Source organism: Macrotis lagotis, chromosome 6 (assembly GCF_037893015.1).
Source record: "Macrotis lagotis isolate mMagLag1 chromosome 6, bilby.v1.9.chrom.fasta, whole genome shotgun sequence".
In the NCBI taxonomy this organism is placed as follows: Eukaryota; Metazoa; Chordata; class Mammalia; order Peramelemorphia; family Peramelidae; genus Macrotis; species Macrotis lagotis.
Genome location: NC_133663.1, coordinates 155659185 through 155683260, shown reverse-complemented (window position 1 = coordinate 155683260; position 24076 = coordinate 155659185). Strand labels below are relative to the sequence as shown.

Below are 24076 nucleotides of genomic sequence, written 5' to 3'. Positions count from 1 at the left end.
CATAACTTATGTATGTCAATGAAGAATTTGTGTTGTTCAAGTATAACAACTCCCTCCACCAATCTAGTAGATGATTCTTAGGGGAAGTTGTCCAGGATTTAAAGAGGTTCTGGGGTTTGTCACTGAAATGTCACAGAAAGGACTTAAACCTAATTCTGTCTGAAAAATTCTAGACCTCTAGCCTATATTTCTTTTCTATAATATAATATGTAATTGAACAGCATATATGCTCTTCAATTATTCCAATGGAATTTATATGTAGAGATTCAAAATTTTTACAGTAATATTTTTTTCCTGGAGAAAGTTAATGAGGATAGTAATTGTTAACAAAAATCTAATCACTGACATATAAAGTCAACATAAGGGATTATAAAGTCAACAAAGATAGCACTGTTTTACTAGAAAACAGAACATTCAGTATACATTACAATTGTCACTGCCCAGTAAAAAAAAATGACCCTTCTGCAAATTGTTTGTAAAGATTTCCCTCTTCTTTTAAACTTCTCTCACACCTTGCCAGCTCAAAGATAACTAATTAAAATGACAACCAGTGAAAATTGCTTTCTGCTTTTTGTTTTTATTAATGAACATTTCATATCTATAATAGCTCCCTTTTCCCTAGTTAATTTTACATTTTCTTGGCTTGGATCATATATAGGCTACACAGGCAACTTGTGAAAGTTCATTCTTTCCAAATGATCATGGGGTTATATGCTCCTTAATTAGTGCATAAACAATAAATAAGAAGAGATGACAATGTTCATGTTACAGAATAAACTTTAAGGCAAAGTTATTGTTGCTGTTTTAAAGATCTCTAGACCTTGCTTTCTTTGTTATCATTAAACTGGATAGTGGAGTAAGCTAAAAATAATTGATCAAAAGTTTCCCACTTCAATTACAAATAATCAAAAGAAGCCTTTTATCTAATAAAAACCAAAATGAATGAATCTCAAATGATCAATAGGAAAACATATATTTATTGAATACCTGTTATATATGAGGAAAACCACAGTTGTGATGGAGTATAAAGACATTAAAAAGTTGATACTTATGCCACAGTGGCTTTTAATAACTATGGAAAACTGAATGAAAGAGATTTAATTTAAAGTATAAGTAAGATTAAGGTAGTGGAAGAAGAAGAGTGGAAATTCTAATGAGCGGATGTTGTTGCTTGTCCTTTGTTCTTGAAGATGACTATGGCATCTAAGAGGTGATGCCATGACATGGTATCAGAAGGGTTTTCTAAATTACCATTAACTATAGAGAAACAAATATGACAAAAAAAGGAAAATGTTGGATGATGAAGGAGATGTGGAAAAACTGGTACATTAATGCACTACTGGTAGAGTTGTGAACTGACCTAATCAGTTGGAGAGCAATTTGGAATATGCCCATAGGGGAATAAACCTGTGCCAACTCTTTCTTCCAGCAATAATACCACTATGTCTATATCAAAAACAGATTATAAAAGGAGAAATAATGCACATATTCAAAAATATTTACAGCAACTCACTCTTTTTGTAGTGAAAAAGAATTGGAAATTGAGGGGATACCCATCAATTGAGGAATACTTGGATAAATTGTAGTATATGAATGTGATAGAGTGCTATTATTCTGTAGGAAATCATAAACATGTGGACTTCAGAAAGGTATGCAAATACTTTCCAGAATTGATGTTGAGTGAAATGAACAGAACCAGGAGAACATTGTATAAATTAATAGAAACTATCTATGAATGAATGCAGCTCCTCACAGTAGTTCAGTGATCAAGGACAATTCTAAAAGACTTGAAATGAAAAATGCCAGACACATCTAAAGGAAAAAAAAAAGAAACTATGGAATCTGAATGCAGATCAAAGCGTACTAATTTCACCTTTTTTAAATTTACTTTTTTTCTTTTTTCTTCTTACAGTTTTCATCCCTTTATTCTTATTCTTCTTTCACAACATAACTAATATGGAAATTTCTGTAGCAAGATTGTTCATGTATAACATATCAGATTACTTACTAAACTAAGATGTGGGATGGAAGGGTAGGAGGGAGGAAGGAAGGATGAAATGAAAGAAAATGTATGTTCCCCAATTGGTCATTAGTGGGACAGCTCCTACTAATAATGTAAGTTGTTGTTGTTTTTCTTTGTTTTCAGAGAGGACTGTGACATTAGGAGCTTGTGCCATAATATATGTGTCATTGTATTTAAGTGATAAAAAAATTTATATGATCAAAGATATGAAGATGTAACTTTGTTTAAGTGGTGGTGTTGTGCAGGGTAAGAGAGTCTCTGGTTTGGATCAAGAAGACCTGGATTAAAAATATAAATCTGCAATTTTCCAACCATGTGATTTTTTGTAAGTCACTTTACCTCTTTTGGGACTCAGTTTTCTCATTTACAAAATGAAGGAGCTATATTAGAATGGCTACAAAAGTACTTTCAAGCTCTGAGTCTATGAGCTCAAATTTATGAGGCAGAGAGTATAGGGCAGTGAGAACTATGGTCTATTGCAGAGTATGAAGAAAAATGAAATACAGAGAGAAGAAGAGTTTGGAATTTTACAGGAGGAAATAAGAAGCTATTTAAAAATTTAGAAGAGATTCACAGGAAAATGCTATTTTAGTATATTATAGCAGTTGTAACTTGGAAAAAAATTCAAGAAACATTTACCATGTGCCTTATAATGTGAAAGGTAATGTATTAGACAATTGATGTAACTACAAAAAAGAGGAAAGTACAAATACAAATACAAAATCCTCTATAGAGTAGTCAGAGTCCTTTATAATTATCCCTTCAATACTGTAGTTTTTCCCATTGTAGTTTTACTATATATCATGTCAGTATAAGAAATAAAATGGGAATTTCGGAGGAGTTTTAAAGAAGTTTGACATATGAAAGCCAGCAGATGACACAGAACCTAAGAACAAAACCTTAACCCGAATTTTATAATAATGTATTATAAATACCCCAAAGAAGAAAATGAAAAAAATCAGACTCCTCTGGCACAAAACAAAGGAGCAAACATTTTATATGTATTTTTTTTCAAGGCAATGGGGTTAAGTGACTTAACAAAGGTCACACAGCTAGGTAATTATTAAGTGGCTAAAACCAGATTTGAACTCAGGTCCTCCTGATTCCAGGGCCAGTGCTCTATCCACTGCACTCCCTGGCTGCCCCATTTTATATCTTTTCCAGATTGCACCTCTGGTTGATGCACCTCTACCTCCCATGATGTGGGAAGGATAATGGTATATATCCTAGCCATCTCCTATATATTCTGTTTTTCTACATCTTATACTCACCACTTACTCTTCCTTCTATTGATATTGGCCTCCTGTATATTCTACAAAAAAGACACTTTTTTTGACTCTGGAATCTTCACAGAAATCTTCACCCTTCCTTGGAATGTTCTCCCTCCTCATCTCTACCTTTTGTGTTTGCTGGATTCTTTCAAGTCCCAGTTAAAATCATACCTTCAATAAGAAGCCTTTCCAAATTCTTTTTTAAATTTTAATGCCTTTTCTCTGTTAATTTTTCCCATTTATCCAATACTAGATTTGTTTTTTACATATCTGTGAAATTTTCAAACACAGGAACTACTTTTTTGCTTTTCTTTTTTGCCCTCAGTCTTTCAGGACAATGTGTGATTCCTGGCACCTAGTAAATACATAAAAAAATACTCATAGCCTGCCTGATAAAAGTGATGAAGGTCTTCACTATAGAATAAGCAATAGGAAGGACTAGATATAGGAGGCATTTCAAAGTAAAAATTGAAAGGACTTGCTGACTGATTAAAGAATAAATATTGGAGGAATTGGTGGAAGATAAAAGCAAGATTGGATGGGAGACTGGTGCTTTCATTGACTTAAGTAAGCAAATTTTCATCTTCAAATTGATGATCTAGCTTTTGAACATACAGTTGGGTATGTTGGTGAGATGGCCAAATATAAATACCTAGTAGACTGTTGAACATAATGGGATGGGAAGACATGGTAACATATATGACAGAGTACAAATGGATCAATTCTCCAGTTTTATCCAACTGACATTAAGTACCTACCATGTACAAAGTATTCTGGGGAAAGTAATAGGAAAATACTAATCTTTCTTTCAAGCACTACATAGTTTAATAGTGTTACTAAGACATGACAAAAAAAATCCACAAAGTATAAAATGATAAGGGCAGGGGAGGGACCCAGAAAAAAATACTGTAGAAAAAATGTGGAGGGAGCAAACTAAGATTAGGAAGGGTTTAATGAAGGAAACTTGAACTTGAAAGGAATGAAGAAACTTAAGAGGAAGAGGAGACCACTCTAAGATGGGGGGGGCTGCCAGAATTAAAAAAAAAAAAACAGGAGTTGAAATAGCCAATATTAGCCTGAGGAAGAGTGACACACCTATTTTGTCTGGAAATGAGTGTGTATATGTAGGGAGAGAGAATACCATAGAAAGAGATGATGCAGGACTTTAAATGCCATAGCCCTACTATATATTTCCCCCAGTTGTTATCCTATAGGCAATGGAATTTGCGGAACTTTTTTGAGTGGAGGTGTCACAAAGAGACATGATCAGTTCTATACTTTAGGAACAATACTAGAATGGTTTGGCATCAGCATGAACAACAAATTTTAGAGAGATTTGAAGCACAACAACAACAAAAAGACTAGTTAGGAGGTTATCACAATAATCACTCAGGGATGATGTCATGGTGTATTATTGTGGCGGCGGCAGCTCAGAGAAGGTTCTGGAGACTGGGTGGATCCAATACAGCTGTCCTGTGAAGGGGGAAATGCCTGGATCTTCCCCTTTTCTAAGCCAGAAGAGCTCATGATGTCAACCTCGTGAAAACAACCCATCTCCCCAGAACTCAATGTCCCTGATCTTCTCTCACTCCAATCCTAATGTTTCAATCAAGAAGAACAAAAGACTGAGGTGAATGTGTCTCTACTCAAGCACTTTTTCACTATCAGGAAGATCAGTGGCATTTTTGAGCAGCTGGGTACATATATTCAGGAAAGTACTGCATTTTTTTTAGTTTTTGCAAGGCGATGGGGTTAAGTGGTTTGCCCAAGGCCACAAAGCTAGGTAATTATTAAGTGTCTGAGGCCAGATTTGAACTCAGGTATTCCTGACTTCTGGGCCAGTGCTCTATCCACTGCACCACCTAGCTGCCACCAAGTGCTACATTTCTAAAGGAAACATAGAAATGTCAAGGTTGATCCTGTCACCACTGAAGAGCAGGTGCTGGAAGTCAAAGACTACCTGTCAAAAGTGAAGGACATCAGTGAGGTCCTGGTAGCCTTCTTTAACAGAACAAGCAATGGAAAAAGTACAGTGATCAATGCCATACTCTGAGCCAAAGTCTCTCCTATCAGGGATTGGCCACACCACCAGTTGCTTCCTCCAGGTGGAGGGGACAGACAGTCAAGAGACCTTCCTGCTCACCGAGGACTCTGAGGAGAAGAAGAGTGCCAAGACAGTAAACCAGCTGGCCCACACCCTTCACCAGGATGAGCTCCTGAACACGGGCAGCCTGGTGAGTATGATGTGGCCCAACTCCAAGTGTTCCCTTCTGAAAGATGACTTGGTACTGATAGATAACCCTGGGATTGATGCCACTACAGAACTGGACAGCTGGATTGACAAGTTCTACTTCAATGCAGATGTTTCTATATTGGTGGCCAACTCAGAATCCACACTGATGCAAATGGCTGATGAAATCTGGAGGCTCTCCATGATGGTGGATGAGCATCATATGGATTTCCACCCATAGCCAGTGGTTCTCACAGTTTATAAGAATGAGCCTTGAGGTGTGGCTGGGTCACAACCTGCCATCACTGGGGCCCTGAAGACCATGCAGCAGGAGATGATAAATGGCTTGAGACCTCTCCTTCCTGTAGCCCTTTGGGGTAAGATTGATATGTTAGTCCCATGGCAGTGCTTCTCATTTATTTATGACCTGAACTGTGATAAGCTCTGTGCTTACTTTCAGGAAAACATTGAGTTTCACTTTTCTCTCTGGTGGATTATGCTTGTAAATAGATTTCTGGGACCAAAGAACAGCTGCCGGGGCCTTGATGAGCTATAATGACCAGATTCAAAGTCCCCTACTTTTAACTCCAGCAAACCCTAACATGCCTCCCTTGCCTCAGAGCTCTCTCTCTCTCTCTCCCAGGAAGAGCTGATGGTTTCAATGGTCACTGGCCTGGCCTCCCTCGCCTCCAGAACCTCCATGGGAATCCTCGTCATTGAAGTGATCAGGAAGGCAGTGGGCTGGAAGCTAATTGAGCTTTCTCTTGGGCTCTATGGCCTCCTCTATGTCTATGAGCCTGTGACCTGGACCACCAGAGCCTAGGAGAGGGCCTTCAAACACCAGTCTGTGGAGTACACCAGTGAGAAGCTGCAGCTCATCATTAGCTACACCGGCTCCAACTGCAGCCACCAAGTCCAACAGGAACTTTCTGGAACCTTTGCCCAGCTGTGTCAACAAGTGGATGTGACTCGGGAGACTTTAGAGCAGGAGATAACTGCCTTGAATAAAAAAAAAATTGAAGTTCTTGATTCTTTGCAGGGCAAAGTCAAACTCCTCAGGAATAAGGCAGGGTTGCTGGACAGTGAACTCAACCTGTTCACCCATCAGTACTTGCAGCCAAGAAGATAGTATGGAAAGCTTCCACTCTAGGAAGTATGACTAGTGAATGTTGGGGCCCAGATGGAAGAAGTGGAACAGCTGGAGGGGCCTCAGGCCAAGACATGGAAGCCAATTCCTGTGGCTAGTAGCCACTTAAATGATAGCACCCCAGTTTCTGATAGGGTGTTGAACCTTTAAATGCTAGTTATTTCTTACCCTTCCTTTGCCTGCTCTGGAGATTAGATGGTTTGCAGGAAGAATGTCTAGCTCCATATGCTTAAGGAAAAATTTTTCTTGTAAAGACAACTACAGATGTTACTGAGGTTTCTTTAAATTTTGTTACTTCTAAAATTTTATCAAGTTTTAATTGATTCAGTCTTTTGGTTATATGGTAAATGACTTGTTACAATGATTCTTTTGATCTCAGAGTTGGCCAAAGTTCATATTAAAGTATTAGAGAAACTTAGTGCTCAAGCAGAGACCCCTGCTTCCCCTTCTTTTTTTCCCTTCACTCCCTCCCAAAGGCCTCCCAGTAGTCACATTAGCCTGTATAGATCCTAGTCCTCTGCTCCTCCTCAGCTGAAATACAACAGTAGAGAACAGCCACTCTTGGGATGTTTGTCTTTGCCCCTCAAATACAAATGTTCATTTGAAATAGCACTAAATAAGTTGAGCATCATAGCCAGGTCCAGCCCAGGACTGTCTTACCTGAGTTAAATTGGCGTTTTAGAGGTTTTAACCCTCTTTCCTTCATTCTTGCAGACAGCACTTTGTTAGGAGTGTTTGACAGATGAACTAGCTTGGCCAGGGTGTCTTAGCCAATTGAACTGTTGGGAATTGAATTGCTGCAGATGAAAATTTAGGTGATGAAAATCAGGCAGCAGTACATCAGTAAATGAGGAACATAGGGCTTATGTGTAGTGTTGACTTTCAAAATGACTGCAAATTTCTGCCATTCTCTTTCCCAGTTCATTACTGGTTCAAATCCTTGGTTTCTGTGCAGATTATTTGTGTGAGGTCTCACTTTATGAAATATAAGTAGGTTTAAAAAGGAAGGAAGCTGCTGAAAGAAGAGCAGAAATGACTTGGGAATCAAGAGGAGACATGGGCACAGGTATAGGTTACAGTGCCTTCTTGCAGGACATCCTTGAGCACAGTGGAAGACTAGCTTGAACAATGGTAGCCAAGCTAGTCTTCATTTGTGCTAGCTCTCTACCCCACCCAGTTTAACTTTGCCATCCATCCTTTGCATCTTCCCCCTGAAAAGTGAAATCACCAGTTTCAAACAGTCTGCTTTCCCACCCATCTATCCAAAGGAATCTGTTCTATGTTTCTGTAGTTGTTGCTGGCTCAACATTCAGCACCAGTAACTACTTGAAGTCATCTGACAGAGAATTTGGAAAAGCCCAAACTTCCCACTATCCATCCCCCACCATCCTTCCCCATAAGATTCCATCTGAGACACATCTTGGACACATGAGACTTTCCTGCTTCCTGTCTCAAGTTTTGGGATGACTTCTCATGGGAAGTGGACAAGCCCCCACCTTCAGAATATTGGCATCTTTTCTGGTCCCAAGCAGAGCCTAGGAAAAGCAACATCCATCCTGCAGAATTTTGAGATCCTGGAGAATGGGGTGACTTTGCTGGTGACTGTCTGTCCAAGGGGAGATGGAATGGTCCAAAGGAAATGGCTTGCCCATGGAATAGGGACACCCCTCTCCCACTGCTCTGGAGAAGTGGCATCCTCACTCCAGCTGGCCATTAAGTGGAACTTCTCCCTCCTTACTTTAGCATCTGGCTGCCATTTCACTGTCCTAGGCTTGTTTGTTCATGTGTCTTCTGCAAAGTGTGTGCTAGTATCTGTTTACAACCCAATAAATAGACAGGAATATTGGAAAGTGGTTTGAGTACAGAATGACCCCTCCATAGCTTAGGTTCCACTACTGAGTCAGAGCTATAGCCATGGGAGGGGTGAAGAGAATTCCCTAGAGATAATACTGTTGGGAAGGGATTTGGATGATATCCATGTACCTACCTGCCCCCAGATCCCAGTGGCCCAGAAACAGAAAGGTATGTAGCAGGTCTTTGCTGAGATAGGAACATGGTAAGATGATATTTTTAATGTTTTGCCAGAATGGATAAGTGGGATCCTGAAAGGTTGATTTAAAATCACTGTAACAAAGCACAGTTGCCAATGAATTTTGTCACATTTGTGAGGTTTTTCAAATCTAAATCTTAAAAAGAAACCATCTCATTGTCTTTAATGTAACTCTGGGAAGCAAATGGGAATTTTGAGGTTCTTATATGATAAATACATAAAATTTAATTTGTGACAATGAGGAAATACACTTTGCTAAAAGAAATTTGAGAGAATGCACTTTATTTTAATGCTGCTAACCATTTTTTGCATTAAGTTGTTGGGTTACCAAGACATAAGCTTGATAACAAGTTCTCTCTGTTGTATTTAAGGTGATAAGATTTTCCTGAATTAGATCTATATCATTGCTGAGAATATAGGAGACTGAAATAAAAAGCTGTTGGGAAAAAAATAATCAGTCAGGCAACAAAAATTTATTAAGCACCTATATTATAGGAGGGTTCAAAGAAAGACTAAAGACATTCCCTGACCTAAAGGAACTCAATCTAATTAGGGAGACTATATGAAGAGAGCTACATTCAAACAAGCTATATATAGGATAAACTGGAGACAATAAAGAAGGGAGTCACGAAAATTAAAGAGGATCAGGAAAAGATTTCAATAGAAGGTGGTATTTGAAAGAAGCCAGGGAAGTCAGGAATTAGAGATGAGAAGAAAGCATTCTAGGAATGGGGTACAGTGTGTGAGAATGTCTGAAACTCAGGGAAGGAAAATCTTGTTCAAGGAACAACAAAGATGATTGGATCACTAGTTAAAGTATAAGACTAGAAAGTTTTTGTTGAAGGGTTGGTGTTAATAGATTAAGGAGGACATTATTATAGAGATAAAATTGATAGAACTTCTAAGTAATTAGATCTAATAGTTGAGGAAAAGGGATGAGTTAGAGGGTAATAAAAATAACCAATAATAGCCAACATTTTTATAGTTCTTATTATGGATGTTCCAAATACTGTGCACTAAGTGTTTTACAGTTATTATCTCATCTGAACCCCAGAAAAACTCTGAGAGGTAACTGTTATTATCATCCCAGTTTACAGATGAGGAAACATAAACAAACAGTATTTAGGTGCCTTGCCTAAGGATCACAAAGCTCTTAAGTTTTTGAAGGGGGATTTAAAACTCAGAACTTCCTGACTTCAGAGGAAGATGATTAAAAAAAAAAAGACTAAGAAAACAAAGTATAGAATGAATTCAATTTTGAGCAATGTTCAGTTTTTATGAAGAACTATTTAAGCAGCAGCTGAAAAATGAGGATGGAGTTCAGGCAAGAATGAGCAGAGCAACTTACTATTGATTTGAGAAACAGCTGTGTAAAGTATAATACAAAAGATAGAGGGAAAGCCAGTATAGAAAATATTAAAGTACTAGTTGAAATTAAACATTTAAATGCACATAACTGGCATGAAAACTTCAACTAGCATTTTCTACATTAATGCTCTTAAAACATACTAAAAAAGAGAAGTCTACATCCTAGCCTTACTCATATCCTCTCTCTTCCAACCAAACCATATTACTCTCTGTTCCCTATTATCTTCCTATTATTTCTTATCTACATATAATGGCTCATGCCATATCCCCATTCCTAGAATTATTTCTTTTACCATTCTTTCCTGTTGAAATTCTGCATTCTGCCAAGTTCTAACTCAGAAACAATCTCTTCCATGAAGTCTTCCCTGAAACCCAAACACATGTTTTGTCTTCACCTCTCCTTTGTGCTCATAATAGTCTGTGATATAAATGTTCGTGTCTTTTCAAGATCATAAGATTAAGGCCAGAAATGGGCTTAGAGACTTCTTGGTCTAATTTCCTCATTTTACATATTAGGTAATATTGGATTTTAAATTCTTTGAGAGCAAAGCATTATATAGATATAGATATAGATATAGATATAGATATGTATCTCTGTATTCCTATCCATCTATCTGTATGTATAGTTACATGCATTTATTTATATTTATATATATATATATATATATATATATATATATATATATAGTTGTTGTCCTTCTTTCTCAAAGAACCAAAATGACATCTCTGCATTGAGAATAAGAAATGATGTTTTTGACTGTGACTGATTAGAACAGTATGACCTCAGGCTTTACTATAGGTTGGGCACAATAATCCATCAAGATTGGGAATGAAGGTGTCCCTAAATTTTCACACTTTGGGCTACTTGGGCCACTTTGGACTGCAATTCTACTTTGCTCAAAGAGTACAGTGTCCTCTTTGATGCAGGCATGCCATGCTAAACAGTCATGTGCCAGTGTCTCCTACCTCTCATGATTCCAAAGTTTTTTTCTGAGAGATCTTGAGAGCATCCTTGTATCACTTCTTGTGCTCTCCATATTAGCACTTGTCTTGTGTGAGTCCTCCATGAAATATTTATTTAAGAATATGTATCACTGACATTCAAAAGACATGTCCAGTCAATTGGAGTTGTACTCACTGCAGTAGAGTTTGAATGCTTAGCAGTTCAGTTCAAGAGACAATCTCACTGTCTAGTGCCTTATCTTGACAGGTGATCTTCAGAATCTTTCTAAGACAAGTCAAATGGAAGTAATTCAGTTTTCTGTCATGATGCTGTCTAGGTTTCACAGGCATCCAACAAGTTCAATGTAATGACTCAGTAGATGTTCAGTGTGATAGGTAATGTAGTACTTTTTCTTCTGCATCTTTCATCAGAACCTCCCAGACCTTGAATTAGCTCTGGTAGTGAATGTATCAACACAATCATTTAAATATTCTGTCAAGATAATGAACTTATGCACAGCATTCAAAATTATAATTTCGGTGTAACTGATGGTTCCAAATATGGATGGTTTGGTGTTGACTGGTTGGTGTTAATCATTAGACCAAAATTAGCACAGCAGAGATTTTCTCCATACTTTGTTGTATCTCAGTCTCTAAGGTTGCATCAAGTGCACAATCACTGAATAAAAAGTCAGGCACAACTTTCCTAATTTAGTGTTGATTTGTAGCCTTTTCAAATTAGATAAATTACTGTCTATGAGGCAGCTGACTTTGATGCTGTTTTCATTCTTTTTGAAGGCATTCAATGACATTGTCTAAAACATCAATGGTGACTGGGATAAAAGCAAGAGCACTGACCATTATCCAGAACTCATACTAGCATGCTGTCATGGAAGTGACCTTCGATACTAATAAACTTCTCTGGGAAATCAAAGCAACCAAATGAGCAATCAAATTGGGCCAAATTTGCCAAAATTTTCCACAAACCCTTATTACTAACAACATCCAAGGTCTTGGTTGGATCAAATATAATTGTGTACAGAGTTCTGTTCTGTCCTGGCATTTCTCCTGGAGTCTTATGCAGAACTCCACTGTCCATTTCTCAGATCTTTCTGGAGCCACACTGGCTTTCAATATAATAACCTTCTTTCAATGGAAGGATCAGCCTATTTTGGAGGACTCTGGCAAGAATCTTGTCTTTGTTGACCAATAGAGGGCCTCCTCCCCTTATCATTATCACAGAAAAAACTATTTTTCTTTCCTTTATAGAGATGGAGGCATCACTGAAATTCTGGGAGATAACTTCATGCCATATAATCAGGAAAGCTTCTATCAGTTTTTATATGCCTTGTACTTCTTATCTGCAATAGAATCAACACCAGGTGCTTTACCATATGAGAGGAACCTAATGGCATTCAAAACCTTCTTTTTCAGTTGGAATTTTTTGCTAGAGAGGGATTCATTTCAACCTGAAATATGCATTCAATGACAGCCCATCATCAGATTGATGATGGTCTATTGCAAACATTATGGAAGTGTTCCATCTATCTAGATTTCCCAAATCAATTGACTCCATAAGCATTAAGTAGTTGAGATATAGTTTAGATTTTTGAAATTGCACAATAGAAGTACTTTGACTTATCATTATCAGCAAAAAACTAAATTTCATCTGCCTTATATTAAACCAAGAATCTTGCATTTCTTTAAACTTCAATTGTGATTAAACTTTTTTTTTTAGGTTTTTGCAAGGCAAATGGGGTTAAGTGGCTTGCCCAAGGCCACACAGCTAAGTAATTATTAAGTGTCTGAGGCTGGATTTGAACTCAGGTACTCCTGACTCCAGGACTGGTGCTCTATCCACTGTGCCACCTAGCTGCCCCTTAAACTTTTGATATAATAAAATGTTGCCTTCTTTGAATAGGATCAAACTATGCTGCTGGTAAACACTGAGGAATTTTTCATTTTTTTTAATTTTATAGCTTCTGAATCTCCCCATCTTCTTTATCAAATCATTCTTTATATATTCAAATATTCTGCTGGGCACCTAACTTCAGATAGCTGACTACCCCTTTTCTGCTCCATTGCTGCCAACTATGTGTTGATTCAACTTTCCCTCCAAGTTAGTAATGAACTATTCATACTGAGAAAAGGACTCCAATCTATTGGTATTAAAACTTCTGATAGTCAACTTGCCTTAGGTCCTTCACTTTTGTTCAGTTTGGATGTTTAGTTTAGAGAGGTTAAGTCTATAATCAATATGGCACTGTGTATCACCTCCATCACTTTCTTATCTTGTTGATCTCTTCTTACAATGACATAAGCTTTTAAATGCCAATTTTTGCTGTGACTTCCACAAATTTCATTGCATTTGAGTAAATGGAAGACAGTATTGATGATGAGACAGTCATTTGATCTACAAGTCTTCAGTAATAAGTAATGGTTGTTGTTGCCAACTCCATTCTTCCCAAGAATTCTCTGCCATACCTAATAGTTTGTGACTACTCTGATGTTAGTTATCTAGAATTAAGCTTGTTCTCTTTTAATATAATGATGATAAAGGTCTCCAAACCTTCATAAATTTTTTCTTTTACTTCATCAGGGTTTATCATAATGAGAACAAATGCATTCGCATTTGCATTGCTTTGGATTCTTTTGGTAGGTATTCAAGCTTGTTGACTAGATTAGTTTTGATGACAGAAACTATACCAACTTCATAACACTCTCCCATCACTACAGTCATTAAAGAAAATCATGTATCCAGCTCTGGATTCAATGACTGTCATTTGCAAATTTGATTCACTTGAGGCTGCTATTTGGATATGATACTGAGCTTTCTCGAAACAGAGCTGTTTGTCTCCCAAATATACTGAATTTTGTGTGTCCATAAATGTGCACACATTCTATGTGAGTGGAATCATCTTTACAAAAGTTTTTGTAAATTTGGGGGTGTGTTTTGATTGCTTTCTACAGTAAGCAAATCAGAGTTAGGTAAAGTAGATAAATTATTAGACAACCTTTCTAGCTCTTTCTTCAGGCCAGAAGGTGAGCAGAATGATATTTAAAAAAGGCTGCTCAGACACTCTTGGGAATGCTAAATCCCACTGCTACTTCAGCTTAGTGAAAGACCACTTGCCTTGTTCAGGCTTGTGACTACTGTTCCCACTGTATCCATACTTGCTGCTTCAATGCTTAACTGTTGGCACATGTATGTAGATAAAAATGACAAAATGGTATGGTGATATCTTTTAATTCATGCATACATTAGATTTAATTTAGGCAAATTGTGTGAAGTTACTAGCCTCACTTTCTCTTCAAGACTCATTGAAGTCCAGTAGCAAGAAAAAACTCAAGATAACTGGCAATGACTTGGGATGCACTGAATGATTATGGCATTTTAAATATCTAATCAAGCTTTAAATACTCCAAAATACCTGCTTCAGCCTCCTTTGTGGTCACTCTTAGAAAATGTTCTTATTTGTCTATTCCACCAGAATGTCTTCAATTGCTTGTTGGTAGACGCACCCTTAACTCACCAATGGGCATGTGACCCCCTTAGTGACCCTCAATTTGGATTTAGTCCATCCCCAGGAACAGTTTACCAGAATATAGCCATTGTGTATACTAAAGATTTTTTGTATTTACATGAATGAATGTTAGCACTGGGTCTTCTTTGGACCATATTCCCATCATTCATACTATCAACTGATCAATTAATCAACAAGCATTTATTAAGTCTTTATTATGTGTCAATACTCTGTTAAACACTGTGATTAAAAAGAAAAAGCAAAAGTCCCTGACCTCAAGGTGTACACATTCTTTTGGGATAGATAACATGTTTATATTTAGCAATCTACAAGATACAAACTGAAAAGTTACACACTAATGTTAGAGGAGAAGTCACTAGAATCTATGGATGTGGGAGGGAGAAGTTTCCCACAAAAAAAGTCTCTGCACAAAAAATGATATTTGATCTAAATTTTAAAAGAAACCAGGGATTCCAAGAGGTAGAGATGAGGAATTAGAACTCTCCAAGCACAGGATCAATCAATTCAGACAGAGAAGGAAGATGAAATGTTATGTGTGAACAAGCCAGCCAGTTTGTATGAATTGCACAATATAGAAGTAGACTGCATACTGAGGAAGGGTCCAGATTGTGAAGAGTTAAAATGCAAAATAGAGGCATTTACAATTGAATCCCAGAAGGTATAGGATGAATTGGTAAGCTTAGTGTGGAGACTTGGGAGGAACAGGGAAAGGTAAGTACCATGGTTTGGAAACCATTTTGGAAAAAGCATTCTGGCACATATTTGAAGTTGGAGTATTAAAAGGGGGCCATATAGAGAAATATTATGTGGGTTGACACAAGATTTGGCTACTGATCACAAATTTGAAGTGAGAATAAGGAGTCAAAAATGACAAGGTTGTGATCCTGAATACCTGGGAGGATGGTTATACCTTCAACAATAATAGGGAAATTAGGAAGTAGAATTATGAAGGGTTTATGAGGGAAAATAATGATTTCTGTTTTTGAAACTATTATAGCTTCTCAAACTAAGTGCTGCTATATTTTAAATTTATGTTTACCAGCTGAATTTAGTACTCTTTGGACACAGTGGACATTCAGGTCATGCTTCTGGTAGATTATTCTTAGGTGTATATCTTTACCTCAATAATTACAATGTGCAAAAAATTTTCTTGACTCCAAATGTGCTATATCTTTAATGCTTTAGAAATGAACTCCTATTCAGGGCAAATGTTTATAAATGTTTAAGTAAAGGCTAAGAACATTTTGTGCAAAAATAAGATACTTGGATATGTATTGTCTGTATGACTGGGCAAATTACTTGATCCCTCAATACTCCATGTAATCATGTGAGATTACACAGATACACACACACACACACACACACAGAGCAGTAAATTAACAAATGATTACAGTCAATCTAGAGATAAAGATATCTATGTCTAACTTTTTGTTAACTTCTCGGGGGGGAGGGGAGAGGAGAGTTTGTATAGAATTACTTTAAGTGACAGTAAATGTCAATCTGCTAAGGTTAAATGTTCTTACTAGGAAAGATTTATATACTGGGTATCAGGAGTTAAGTTCTACCCACCTCTGCTCTCAGCAGCTACAACCAAGGGTATTTGAATATCTTTCATATTAAAAAAAATCAGATCAACACAGGTAGTTGTTGCAATATTTGATTAATGATATTTTTGGTTCTATGTGATTAAAGCAAAACTAGGACTTCCATAGTTCGAAAAATAATAGCTAAGAAATGAGAGAAATTTAAAACACTACTGGGGAAGAATATGGTAGGTTTATTTGATATCTAATATATCATATAAATTTAATCTAAATCTATTCTAATATGAAAAATCATATATATTTATACATACATAGACACTACTACCTTTGGCATTATTTTATTAGCCAATCTCCAACCTTCTCTGAAAAAACTCTATTTCACTTAGAATAATTTACTGAAATAGAATTGTAATCTAACTGTTTTATCAATCACATGATTTTGTAGAACAGGGCAAGTCAGAAGGAAAAACTGGATTCAGTTAAATTTTTAACATTTGATACCATTTGACTTTAATGGAGCCACTTAAACTCTCTAACCTGTGGATATCTTATTGGCATCTTAAACTCAACATGTCCAAAATTAAACTCATTATCTTTCACCTAAAACCTTCCCCTCTTCCAATTTTCCTATTATTGATAAGGGTACCTACCACTCTCCTCCCAGATCCTTAGGTATGCAACCTAGGCATCAACCTCAACTCATCTTCCCTCCCTCCCCAACTGATATCCAAACTGTTGCCAAGATCTGTCAGTTCTACTTGTTTAATAACTAACATATGCCCCCTTCTCTCCTTTGTCATTACCTTGATCCAAGTTCTCATCACTTCACACCTAAATTATTACAATAACCTACTGGCTGTTCTTTTGGCTTCAAATCTATCCGTCCTTCAGTTGACCCACCTTTTAGTTATCAAAGTGATCTCCCCAAAGCTCAAGTCTGACTGTATCAACACTCATTCACAAAACTCCAGTGGTTCCCCATCACCTTCAGAATCAAATATATGAAGCTGCTTGAATTCTAAAAACCTTGCCTTGAGGTCTTTTCTGAGGTCCTACTCACTAATCATCTTTGACCCTTCTTAACTTGAAGATCTATAATGTTCCTTTGACTCTAAATCTATATATGATTCTTTGATTCTTAACTCTTTTGCATCTTTCTTACCTTCAACTTTGTTCTTTGGACTAATAAGTAGATATGGACCAATGTCAACATCTGAAATTTATGTGCCTTCAAATTTTCTTCAATTTCTCCCCAAATTCAAGCATTAATTCACTTCCCTAGTCTATATCCCCCTATCTCATTTCATTCTCCTTATTTATCTTTTTCTTTCTTTTTTCTTCTACAATCATTTCACCCTAAAGCCAGAAGTATAATGAACTTCACATAGTTGTCCAATCAGATATTCTTATAGTGTAAGTCTGACTTTACAACATTCCAGTTCATTTCTGTTCAAGAAGCTACAGTGACTCCCTATTACCTCTGTTTAGAGATTTAGTGTATTATTCAAGTGAGCTATCTTTCCAGATGACATATATTTTACACACACATACACACATACACAGACACGTTTAATTCTAAATAAACTCTCCTTCTTGTTCTTTCTTATATATAACATTTCCTTAAACAATAGCATCCTTCTTCTGGCTTGACCCAGGCTTTCCTGGAGGAGGTATGTTCTCTCTCTTCAACTCTATTTCTTGGAAACCACTCTTCTAATGAAAGATGATTTAAAGGGCTAGCACTTAGATGGTACAGTGATAAAGCACTGGTCCTGGAGTTAGAAGAACTTGAGTTCAATTCTAGCCTCACATACCAGGTTACTTATCCCTGTTACCTCCTAAAGAAAAAAAGAAAGAACTGCAACCTATGAAAGGTTTCTCATCATTCTCCCAGATATTTATATTCCCCAATTCCTAAATTGCTTTGTATTTAATATATATTGCATATTTTCTTCTCTGTGGGCATGTTCTTTACAGTCAGTACAATCTAAGTTCCTTGAGGTCAATCACTTGTTCAAGTCTTTATATCCACAGCCTAAACCACAATAAATGGTACATTAAGGCCTTAATGCATGTTGAATTTAAAATAATTGTTAATATAGTATATGTTCTTTGAGTATAAGCCAAGGAATAGACACCTTTAAGCTGAGAGGAAATCATGTAATTTTCCAAGTTGTTTTTGGGGAGGGAACATCTATGGAATGTCCTTCTCTATTAGCTGGAAGAATAATTGTAGAGGTCGCTCAAGTAAGTTTGGGGTCAAGAGGCCAGTTATGGCTAAAATAACCTGAGCTCTGGTGACCCTTGAGCTGAAAACTTTCACAGAACTCTGATTTGATAAAACAACTGCATCATTCATGGCCTCACTATTAGATAAGCCCTTTTCCCCAAACTTCTTGACCTGGGTCACATCCTGCTGGGTTGATTCCTTCCCATAAAAAAAGTGACATCATTGTTTTTATCCTGTATGGTAATTTTGTGATTTTCTTCTATAAGAACTATTTGATGTCTTGCTGACATTCCCCACCTGAGTGCCTACGTGTTTCCTTTTCTCTTCTGAGCTGAATTCATCCCCTGGTGGACAGGAGAAACTCAACAAATAATCACATTTACCTATAGGAAATTTTCAATGACATTGCACCTAGTACTGAAAAGCATGGCCTTATTCATGTAATATACATTTACAGACACCAAGAAGACAAGACGGTGGCTTATTACCTGGTATTCATCTATGCATTTATAGAGCTAAGGACCATCTGCTGCATATTCTTATTATCTCCTCCTTGAATACCTTAATAAGCTGTGCCATTGACATCCCATATGTTTGCTGCTAGACTGTAATAACTCCAAAGAGGAAAAACAAAAACATATCTGACATTCACTCAAACACAGCATTCTTTTAATTTATTTGCAAAAATGCAGGTGTCCTTGCCTTGAAGCAGTACAGGAACAGAAGGTTTGGCCAGAAAATGAAAAAATTAAATAAAAAAGGATCTAGAATGGAGCCCACAGAGTATACAAGACCTTCCAGTTATTTCTACAGTTCACTTCTAGGTTCTCCTCCTTCCTTATTCTACAAATCGCTATTCTTAAATTGACTGATGACTTCTTCTGTGGACCTCATTGTATGGACCTTCAGACCAATCTATTGAATGAGAGAAGCTGTCTAGTCATTTCACAGCTTGTAAATGATCTTTGGCTTGTCCTGGCTTTGGTTTATGACAATCTGCTATTTACCCTCAGGCTTGTCCTATTGATGTTTCTGCATGATAGCAAGCTATCCTTTGACAAAGATGTTAGTTTAAATTCTCAGTCATTTGGCAATTGTTCCCTCAAAGCACTTTCAGTCCTGATGGCAAGGATAATACCATTTACCCTTGTAACAATTAGCTTGTTCAGTGTAAAGTAGGCTACCACTCAGTAGTAATTAATAGCAATAGCTTACTATTATACAAAGATTTGGTGATTTCATGAGTCAAATCATGTCCCCTTGTACAGAGAAACTTTGATATTATCAGCTTGTTCTATGATACTGATGATGATGCTTGTCCTCAGTTCTCAAAGAAGACCATGACAATATAATGCCATGACAAGCACATACATTGGACTTGAATGAGGGGATGCTATGCCAAGTTGCTAGTCTAACTTTCTCCTCTAGAACCACCTGGGTCTAGTGGCCAGATATAAATCAGGATTCCTGGAGATGGCACAAGATGTAAGGTAATCAGGTCATGCCCAAGGTCATACAGCTAGTAAGTGTCAAGTATCTGAGGTAGGACTCAAACTCCCATCCTCTCGACTCCAGGACCAGTACTATATCTACTATGCCACCTAGCTGCTCTACTATGCTATTGATATTGATACTGACCATCGATGCCAATTTTAAAATGGGATTACTTGGACTTTAATTCTAAAGATTTATTTTGCTTGAATGGAATAATAATTTTATTCTAGCAATGATAGATAGATCTTTAAAACTCCACAGACCCTCAGAAATACTCAGTAGTTTTGCAAATCAGCACTGCACCCTCCAAATGCCATTAGGATTTAGCTCTCTTTCTTCTTATGTCATTAATCTGAAAGCTCAGTTGCCAATCAAAAACCATACTGCTGGCCTTCTCTGCATAGTTACACACTTCTCTTAGAGGACTAACACTTAATCTCTGCACTACAGTTTAGCTCCTAGAGAAAAGGTTCTCACAGTGTACACAAAGGCAGAGTGGGTTTGAGATAAGTAGTGATAGAAATGTGCTTAGCATTTTTATTGTAAATTTTTCCCTAAGAATTGAAAGTGCTTTGTAAATTATAACATCTCATCAATCTTCACAACAATAACTAGGTAAATTTGTCTGCAAGTACTATTCGAGCTCTTCAATTTTGTTCCAATGAAGTTAGGACTGGAATGTCATTTTATTTTGACATGTTTTTCCTATGGTAGGGAACTTTGGGGCAAAAATCAAAATCATTTTAAAAGAATGATACATAATTTTAAATACATTGTAAATGCATCACTGGAAAAGAGAAAGAGAAGGGACTAGGGCAAGAAATAGGAAATGGATTGAGAAATATTTGTAAGACAGTACCAGCTGGAGAATTTAGATTTCAGGTACTTTATTGGGAGAAGACTCCTATTGCAACAGTGAAGAGATTGCTCATAAGGTCAGAAAAACAGACTGCAACTAAGTAATTTAACAAAGTAGAAACATACAGGATTCCTAGATAGGCAGAAGAATGTGAAGAAGAAATATGTTTAAAAACAAGAAAAGTAATTTTCAAACAAACTGCACCTGGAAATGAATAACAATCCCACAGTCTAATGAAAATAAGAATTCTGATTCATGTTGCGTGCAAGCACACACACACACACACACACACACACACACACACACACAGACAAAGAGTAATTTTTTGTAGTTGCAAAAAGAGCAAGTTGTTCTTTGTTCTCAAAGAACATTATGAAGTCAGAAAGGTTGAAACACATACATCAACATTGTACCACTCTGTCTTGGACTCTCTCCCCAACTGTTACCTTCCAACCTCTTCCTGTGTCTCTTTGTCTCTGTCTCTGTATCTTTCTCTCTCTATTTCTCTCTGTCTTAATATATGCCTGTGTCTCTCTTTTTCTCTGTGTATGTCTGTTTATCTCTGCCTCTCTCTCTATCTCTCTTGTTCTCTTTGTCTTTCCCTTCCTCTCCCTTTCTGTCTCTCTGTGTTTATCTTTGTCCCTGTTTCTCTCTCTCTCTCTCTCTCTCTCTCTCTCTCTCTCTCTCTCTCTCTGTGTGTGTGTGTGTGTGTGTCTTTGTGTGTGCCCTATATCTCCCTCTTCTCTATCTCTATCTCTGTCTTTTTGTGTGTATGTGTGTGTGCCTGTCTCTTTCTTCTCATTCTCTGTCTCTCTCTCCTCTTCCTCCCTCTTTCTCTCCCTCCTCCCCTTGCTCCCTCCCTTTTTTACTCAGGATATTTTACCAGGTCGACCTCATAGGAGGTGAATCTCCTGATGTAAATGGTACCTTCCCCTGCTGCAATTCAACCTTTTAATGCTAAGTGGATCTTCTGTGCACCACAGTCACCGATGTCACACTAATTTAAAGAGCACTGTTTGAACAGATGGAATGTGAAACCTTCACTGGGGGAGGGGGACACCAACATAACTTGACCCACAGGAATTCAGCATCCTAATATCACAAGTGAGTTGCCACCATGCTGAGCAGACTCTGAAAAAATATGCTTCCATTTCAAATGAAAGAGTAGAGCTAATTGCAGGGCTGGCTTCACTCCCTGCCCTAAGGTGCCCGCCGGGTTGATGGAACTGACTCAGGGCTTTTTGGTTGTTGTTGCTCTTGTCTGTTTGCTTGTTTGTTTTTCTTTATCTGCAAACCTCAGGACTTGGACCCAGGAGAGACACCTTCCTATCAGGATGGATAGGATTAGCAGGCTAGCTCCTCTCATTCAACAGTGACATCTGCAGCTCTTTAGGCAGAACTGCGGAGGCTATAAAGGAGTCAGAGACCAGGACTAACTTTCTTAGCCTTAGGAAATCTTCCTAACAGACGATGTGAACAAGGCTTATGTTGTTACAGAGGAGGCAATGGAGGGGAAAGAAAGGAAGGGGAATGGAAAGAAAAAGTCTTTAATAGCCTGAAAATTGTGGATTTGAGTTACCTTCCTCCTAAAGATTGTGAATTCTTTACCCAATACCTTTCTATTTTTTAACTTGAAACTGTTTTTAATAATGTGTATACATGCATATGTTTCTGAAAATATGTATATATATATACATTTATACATATATGTGTGTGTGTCTGTGTGTGTGTGTATACACATGTGTACACAGTCACAGAAAGAGAAAGGTGAATAGAGAGCAGGTCTTGGAGCCAGGAAATTTGAACTCATCCTGGCTTCTGAAGTATTCTGGTTTTGTGACTTTGAGCAAGTTGCTGAATATTTTAGTAATCTAAGATTCTGGGCAATTCTCTCATACTAAAAGTTGTAGAGGACATATTGATAGAGAGCATTTTCCCACTCAGAGTTACACTGACAAATACAATGTCAGAGATATAAGACTTTTTGGTGTCCTGGATCCCTTTGGCACTATTAAAGTCTATGGATTGTTTTCCCAGAATGTTAGTAAATGCAGAAAATAAAATATATGAGATTACAAAAGGAAATCAATTATAGTGAAATTCAGTTATCATAATATTTTTTCTTTCAAAGTTCATGGACTTCAGGCAAAGAACAATTGAACTATAGGATTCTGAACAAGTCATATAATTTATTGATGCCCCAGGTAACCTGAGTCCAGAGATTATAAATTACACAAAAGCTGCTGATAATAAATCAGGTGAATTCCAGAAAAGAATCAAGTGCCCCCTACCAAAGCAAATAAGCAACTATTCACTAATTTATAGTTTTAGAAAAAATCTCTGAATAATAAGAGGTTAAATGGCTCTCTCATAAACACACAGTCTATATGTGCCAGATAGAGGGGTCTTGAACCCTGGCTTTTCTGGTTCCATGACTCCATAAGGTAATTAAATGGTATCAAACAAAAATAATATTTATTGAGGTAATCCTTTGGGATGGATAAAATGCTTTCTGTCCCAATAAGCAGGAGTTTAAACTTTGAAAATTGAATGTTAAAAGTTCAGTGAAGGTGTTTTTAACCTTTCAACAAATACTTGCAATTTGAACTTAATTTATTATTTTGTATATATTATCTCCCTTGAGAAAACAGCCTAAGGACACTAATATATTATAGTTGATAGAGTTGTGAACTAATCCAACTATTCTGAAGAGCAATTTGGAAATATGACTAAAGATCCATAAAACTGTGCATATCTTTTTATCCAGCAATTCTACTGCTAGGTCTCTATCCCAAAGAGATAATTAAGAAAGGTAAAGGATCCACATGTACAAAAATATTTATAGTAGTTTTGTGTGGTGACAATGATTTGGAAATTGAGGGGAAAGTCATCAACTGAGGTATGACTGAACAAGTTGTGATATATGAATGCAATGAATACTACTGTTCTAAAAGAACTGATGAGCAGACAGATTTCAGAAAAACCTGTACAAACTTACATGAATTAATGCTGAGTGAAATGAACAGAACCAAGAGAACATTGTGCACAGTAAAAAGCAGCACTGTATGTTGATGAACTATGATAGATAGATCTTTTTAGAAATACAGTAGTCAAAGTTAATTCTAAGACTTGTGATGGAAAATGTCATCTGCATCCATAGAACTATGGACTCTGAATGAAGATGAATGCATACTATTTTTCACTTTTTAAAATTTGTTTTTTTCTCATGTTTTTTCCCTTTTATTCTGATTCTTCTTTCACAACAAGACTAATCTGGAAATGTGTTTGACACCTTGCCTACTCTCTTGGGAAGACAGGAGGGAATGGAGAAAGAAAAATTTGAAACTCAAAATCTTATAAAAATGAATGTTGA

General features: G+C 36.9%; 1 protein-coding gene and 1 pseudogene across 5 annotated transcripts in view; one reads left to right on the top strand and one right to left on the bottom strand.

The window, feature by feature from the left end:
• Nucleotides 1-24076, bottom strand: part of GPC5 (glypican 5) — a 2040883-nt gene that overhangs the window by 1258986 nt on the left and 757821 nt on the right. The gene's annotated exons all lie outside the window — the stretch shown is intronic.
• Nucleotides 1633-7030, top strand: LOC141491511 (mitofusin-2 pseudogene; annotated as a pseudogene).